This window comes from Zingiber officinale, chromosome 8B (genome assembly GCF_018446385.1).
Source record: "Zingiber officinale cultivar Zhangliang chromosome 8B, Zo_v1.1, whole genome shotgun sequence".
NCBI classification, from domain to species: Eukaryota; Viridiplantae; Streptophyta; class Magnoliopsida; order Zingiberales; family Zingiberaceae; genus Zingiber; species Zingiber officinale.
The window spans coordinates 101787247-101793312 of record NC_056001.1 but is presented as its reverse complement, the minus strand read 5'-3'; positions in this window follow the sequence as shown (position 1 = coordinate 101793312).

Below are 6066 nucleotides of genomic sequence, written 5' to 3'. Positions count from 1 at the left end.
TCTATCCTGAACCAAGTGGATCAAAGATGAGCGAAAGGAATAAGATACGACTCACTGTAGCTGCCAAAAGATTCAGAAGTAGTTCTGAAATCAACTGTAATTTTTTAATAAATTAGGGAGCATGATGTACTACTAGGTGACACTCATGATCATTTCATAATTAATGGTTAATTATGGACAACCAACGTAACCGGGAACCTATAAGGTCATACGCACTATGAGTTTATCTTAGAGACCTAAAATGAATTTGAGAATTGGATTCTCAAATCAAGAGAAAGATAGAGTTTGGTTGGACCAAACAGAAATGATAAATATGGAAGGATATTTGTTGGAAGGGAGCGCGGATGGATAATGACTATTGTAGGAAATTTAGATTTATTATGGTTTGATAATAAACCAAAAAGGGTTTGGTTTAGTTATGAAACAACTTGGTTTAATAATAAACTAAAAAAGTTTGGTTTAATTATGAACCAAGAGGGTTTGGTTTTGAACCAAACTTAATCTTAATTGTAATGGACCAGGTTGACTTTGCTTATTGGGTTTGGATGATGACTTGCTCCCTAAGTCATGTAAAAGTATATAAATACCCTCTATGAGGAGAGAGAGAAGTGATTTTATTCTTTGAGAGAAAACGCTATTTTGATTAGGGTCTCATCCATTTCTCCCTCTCCCTCTCTCTAGCCGCCACCCAAGAAGCTCTTGTCATCCAAGAGTTACTGTTGGCCATCTCCAGCCACCGAATTTGGTGCCAACAATTCAGTACCAATGAATTCAGTGTTGACGATTTTCGTGTTGCACTGCTCTTCAAATCGTGCCATGGTAGTTCTCTCAGATCGCTCCATCTTCGCACGCAAGGCTAATACCTTTCGCAAAGATGGAACTCATGACTTTTGAAGTTGTCTTGATGATAACTTGACGTGGATACGAATAGAGGTGAGGCTTTTGACTGTCTCTTGGTTAGTTCCAATTCCAGTCCTCATTAATTGGTTGCTTACCTGTTGATTCCGAAGGAGGCTTGCCTTGAGAGGCTAACAAACGTTCTTTACAAGATTAATTAATGAACTGTTAGGTATACCTAGCGTAAATTTACTTTTTGTAAAATTTTAATGTTACGATCATGTTTGCATGAGATGTATCTTGTATGCGTATGGTGTGTGTTGTAATAATTAGAAATTATTATTGTTTATGTCTTCTGCTATGCATGTTTTTGAAATATGTTTTAGCACGTACCACATCAGTCATTCCCCAATAAACCTGACCATACTTGGGTATATTTATTGGATTTTGAGAGGTGTCCTAAGGTAATTGTCTTATGATTTTTACTATTTATTTGATAAATATAGATTCACTATTTGGGTGCACATTCTTTATGTGTATGATTGGATCTTAAACTCATGTACTGAATGCCCGTGATACGATTCATAGCATGAGATAATTTGTGATTTGATCACAACTTGTGAGCATCTCTACATATGCAATTATGAATGTATTGGAATATTCCTTAGTCAATGAATTGATGAGTTTGCACATCATCGATTCTGATAGACTAGCACGGGTTATACTCTTTGGTTTGGCCAAGCATCTGTTTTCTCACTAGCTGGAGATATTGGGATGTCGAGAGTTAAACGTGGATGCTAGTTATGGTAACTAGTTCATTGGAGTGACCTGTTGTAAGACTTCATATGATTCTCTTCATATATAGATATGTCAATGAAGCTCTTACCGTAGCTCGAGTGTAAGTTTCCTTCGACTTGAGATATACAAGTCACATTGGTTATGGAGGCTTATACATTGACATCTTAAGCAAGCATCTCCTTGGAGATGTGGACCCGGGATGATTGGGTATAAGTCAAAGTATCCGAAAGTGTTTGGATAGCCCACAGAGAATTCACCGCTCCTTGCGAGGAGATGTATATCCTATGACCACTCGTCAGAATTATTACTCAAAGTATTTGGCCAAAGTATCACATGCTAAGAGTACGAGACTATTAGACACATGTCAGAGTAATTTGAATCCGTAGAATGAGGAAATATTACTTGGGCTAGGTGTGACGTAGTCAACCTAGTGGGGATTGACATATAGACCATGACCTGAACCAAGTGTGTATAAGACGAGTGAAAGGAACATGACACGACTTACTATAGCTGCTGAAGGGTTTGGAAGTAGTTCCGAGATCAACCTATGATTTTTTGGTTAATTGGGGATCATGATGTACTACTAGGTGCCACTCATGATCGTTCCATAATTAATGATTAATTATGGATGACCAATATAACCGGGAACCTATAAGGTCACACTTACTATAAGTTTATCTAAGAGATATAAAATGAGTTTGAGAATTGAATTCTCAAATCGAGAGAGATTCAATCTGGTTGGACCAGACGAAGGGAAAATATGGAATCAGAATGGTGTAACGGAAGTATAGATAAGTCACGTCTTTTGAAGACGTGTTGGACGCTCTTTAGTTTAATTAATGAACTAAATTAGTTTTGTTCTTTAATTAAAATAGGTTTGGTTATTGAATCATATGGTTTGATTTTGAACTAAAGTTAAGGCTATTAGTATGGATTGCGGGCTAGTGGAAACGGATTTGGATTTGATCTAAATCCAATAGGAGATTTATAAATACAAGGATAAGAGAGAAAATAAATATAATTTTAGAATTAAATTTAATTTTGAAATTAAGTTTTATTTTTTATTATTTATTTTTTCTCTCCTCTATTTATTTCTCACGTAAAAAAAATGAAAGGTTGGTTCGTTCATTTTTTTCCTTCTTTCACCATTTTCCGTCGCCGACCCCTGTTGAAAAGTAAACTTAATTATAGATAGAATAGAATAAATGAGGTGGCAGTGGATAGGGATATAATAGATGAGGTGGCAATCATGATAGGAATAAAAGTTTCGTGAAGATAAAATAATAATAATAAAAAAACAGTCATGATTATATGAGATTGATGCTTATCCAATAAGCCTATAAATATGCACTTTTTTTTTTCATGAATGAAGCAAGTTGAGTTTTTAATTTTATTCTCCTCCTCTTCCACATAGAGATTCTCCTCCTCTTTCACATTTTTCCTTCTATAATTTTTTTATTTCTTCTCTCATAATTCCTTTTCCAACAAAGTAGTATCAGAGTCATGTCGATGCTTCCTATCCCTCATCTTGCTGATTTGAAGTATGGTAATTGGAGTATCCAAATGAGTGCCTTACTGGAGAGTGAAGGCTTATGGGATATTATTGAAAGAGGCTATAAAGCGCCTCAAGAAGGAGTCGACCAAACGGAGGCATAAAGGATGACAATGGCGGAACAAAAGAGAAAAGATAAAAAGCTCTTTTCTTTATCTATAAAGCTCTTGATGAAGCTACTTTTGAGAGAGTAGCCAGAACTACAACTTCCAAAAAGGCATGGGAGATCCTATAAGTAGCATAGAAAGGTGATGAAAGAGCAAAAAATATTCACCTTCAAATCCTGAGAGGGGAATTTGAATCGTTGGAGATGAAAGAGTCTGAAAGTGTATCAGATTACTTTACAAGGGTATTGGTTATTGTCAACCAATTGAAAAGAAATGATGATGACATTGAAGATAGTCACGTCGTAGAGAAAATTCTATGCTCATTGGAACCAAGATATGACTATGTAGTTGTGGCCATAGAAGAATCAAAAGATGTGAAAGAAATGAAGGTGCAAGAACTATTAAGCTTTCTACAAGCTCATGAAGCAAGAATGCAAAGAAGCCGGAAAGAGCCTATGGAGCAGGCTCTACAAACCAAGCTCACGATTATTGACCAGAAAGAAGAGTCAAAGACCAAAGGTTCGCAAGAAAATGGCGGTGGTCGTGGTGACTTTCGTGGGCGTGGCCGAGGTAGAGGTCGTGGTAGGGGCTCTGCTCGAGGCCGAGGAAGAAGTAAAGACAACAATCAAGGTAGAGACCAAAGGTATGACGAAAGAAATGTAAGATGTTATACTTGCAACAAATTTTGACATTATGTAACGGAATGCCGCTCTAACAATGTGCAAGGGAATGCTAATTACGCATCAAAAGAAGACAATGATAATGATGTAGTTTTGCTAGCAAGAAAGGATGGAGATTCCACAACCAAGAATTTGTCGTATTTAGACTCTTAGGCAAGCAATCATATGTGTGGGCGTAAAGATATATTTGTCGAGTTGGATGAAATAGTGAATGGACAAGTCTCGTTTGGAGATGCATCCAAAATCCAAGTAAGAGGCATTGGTAAGATTCTCATCAAACTTAAAGATGGAGCTCACACATACATCACCAATATTATTATGTGCTCGACATGAAAACAAATATTATTAGTCTTGGACAATTGTTTGAGAAAGGTTTTAATATGCAACTAAAAGATGGTAGTCTTCGTTTGAGAAAGCAAAGCAAACTTATTGCTCATATTCCTATGTCTAAAAATATGATATTTTCTCTTGATATTAAGCATGTTACTGCAAAATGTTTAAGTGCATGCATAAAGAATAGTACATGACTATGGCATATGAGGTACAGGCATGTGAACTTCAGAGCTCTAAAGCTTCTCTCAAGCAAAGGAATGGTGAATGGTCTTCCTCATATTAATGCTCAAGATGATATTTGTCAATGGTGTATTCTTGGCAAACACCCTAGAGCAAGTTTTCTGAATGAATCGCACAACCGAGCTAAGAAGCCTCTTGAACTCATTCATACAGACATATGTGGGTCAATCACTCCGACCTCCTTTGGAGGCCGTCAATATCTTATAACCTTTATTGATGATTTCAGCAGAAAAACTTGGGTCTATCTTTTGATGAATAAAGACGATGATTTTGAGAAGTTCAAGGAATTCAAAGGATTGGTAGAAAATCAATCTGGCTATACTATCAAAGCAATGCAGTCAGATCGTGGTGGTGAATTCACCTCAAAAGAATTTGAAAAATTCTGTAAAAATCATGACATCTGGAGGCCTTTAACCGCACCTTATTTCCCTCAACAAAATGGAGTTGCTGAAAGGAAGAACCAAACTATTCTTGACATGGTTCGAAGTATGCTAAAAATGAAAGAAGTGCTTAAAGAATTTTGGACCGAAGCCATAAACTGTGCGGTGTATTTGCTAAATAAATCTCCTACAAGGAATCTAGAAGGAATTACACCTCAGGAAGCATGGACCGGATACAAGCCATGTGTATCTCATTTGAAGATTTTTGGGTGTATGCCCTGTGCACACATTCTGGATCAAAGAAGAACGAAGCTTGATGACAAAAGCTTACCTTGCATGTTCATTGGCTACGATGCAAGATCGAAGGCTTATAGACTCTATAATCTAGTTAATAGAATGATTATCATAAGTAGAGATGTTGAATTTCAAGAAGATTGTGCTTGGAATTGGAGCACTAATATGATGATGATTCAAGAAGAAGAACAAGTGAAAGAGAAAGAACCAACTCCACCACCGTCGCCTACTTCTTCATCATCCTTGGATGAAGAAAATCCTCCACCACAAAAGACAAAGAGTCTTTTGAACATAGAATTATATGAGGTGACAACTCCACTTAATCTCATTTGTCTTTATGCTAATGAAGAAATTGTATCTTTTGAAGAAGCTATTAAAGATAGCAAATGGAAGAAAGTCATGGATGAAGAGATGAAGGCAATTGAGAAGAATGAAACTTGACATCTTACTACTTTGCTCGATGGCCACAAACCCATTGGTGTGAAGTGAATTTATAAAGTAAAGAAAAATGCTCAAGAAGAAATAGAAAAGTACAAAGCACGACTTGTGGCAAAAGGCTACAAACAAAAGGTCGACATTGACTACGAAAAAGTGTTTGCTCTCATTGCCCAAATGGAGACTATAAGGTTGATAATCTCTTTAGCCGCTCAACTAAAGTGGCAAATATTCCAGCTTGATGTCAAATCAACATTTCTTAATGACTACTTAGAAGAATACGTCTATGTTGAACAACCGGCTGGCTACATCAATGTAGGATCGAAAAGAATTTAGATATCTCCACAATGACATGATATTGTCCACTTTGGGCCTAAGCCCTCATGGTTTTGCTCTTGGGCTCTACCCAA